The 1,156-nt window shown below is 46.7% G+C and overlaps 1 pseudogene; it reads right to left on the reverse strand.

Annotated features, from left to right (window-relative positions):
• Positions 1-630: 630 nt before the first annotated feature.
• LOC118759445 (small ribosomal subunit protein uS14-like) lies at positions 631-806 on the reverse strand (annotated as a pseudogene).
• Positions 807-1,156: the final 350 nt, after the last annotated feature.

The following is a 1,156-nucleotide window of genomic DNA, read 5'->3' on the forward strand; positions in this document are numbered from 1 at the left end:
AAAGAGAAAGCAGGAGAGTTTCCATTCACTGGGTCAGGCTGAAGCAGAATCCGGGGATTCCACCAGGGTCTTCCAGGTGGATGGCAGAAATGCAATTCTTTTTTTTTTTTAAGGATTTATTTATTTTTATTGCAACCTCAGATATACAGAGAGGAGGAAAGACAGAGAGGAATATCTTCCGTTCATTGATTCACTCCCTAAGTGGCTACGACGGCCAGAGCTGTGCTGAGCCAAAGTCAGGAGCCAGAAGCCTCATCCAGGTCTCCCACACAGGTGCAGGGTCCCAAGGCCTTGGGCTGTCCTTCACTGCTTTCTCAGGCCACAAGCAGGGAGCTGGAAGGAAAGTGGTGCTGCTGGGATTAGAACTGGTGGCCATATGGGATCCTGGCGTGTGCAAGGTGAGGATGTTAGCCACTAGACTACCATGCCGGGCCCAGAAATGCAATTGTTGTGCAATCACCACTGCCTCCCAGGGTCTGCAACAGCAAGACGCTGGAGTCAGGAACAGGTACATGTGCATCTTCGTGTTTTTTTTTTTTTTTTAATTGAAGTTCTTTATTTTATGTACAAAGAGCTGTCATGATTTTCCAAAGCGTCAACGTCTTCTAGCATCCATTCAAGCAACATGACTTAATCCAAGTTTATGAAGCCGATATCCTCGGTGTACGGATGAAAACCCTGGCGGCACATGTTCAGGCTGTATTTCCAAATCAGACTGTGCCAGTTTGAGTGTACTGGCAAGAGCGGGAGCCCTGGCTGAATTTGTGTGGACTCCAGTAGAGCTGCTGGTGACCCATCCTGTCCTCAAGAGAGCGAAGTGGAGAAAGAAGCATCTTCATGTTTTAACCACTAGGCTAAATGCCCATATCTCACGCATTTTTAATATCAGTTGCATTTTTTTTTTCCTAAAGATTTCTCCAGTACATGTTGCTTTATAACCAGCAATAATGGAACACACACAGCCAGATCACATTAGAATGACGTTGCATGATTCAAGAGGTGCATGAGGTCCTTTTAGAGAAGAAAGAGCTGTCAGACATCGTGATCAGATCCTTCCCTAAAATGCACCCCAATCTGGCCTCTGGATGTAGACTCACAGAGATCTCCCAGGACAACAGCCTCAGTGCCTTACAAAGCCTCCAGCCCCCAGTGAACA

Source organism: Ochotona princeps, chromosome 13 (assembly GCF_030435755.1).
Source record: "Ochotona princeps isolate mOchPri1 chromosome 13, mOchPri1.hap1, whole genome shotgun sequence".
Classification (NCBI taxonomy): Eukaryota; Metazoa; Chordata; class Mammalia; order Lagomorpha; family Ochotonidae; genus Ochotona; species Ochotona princeps.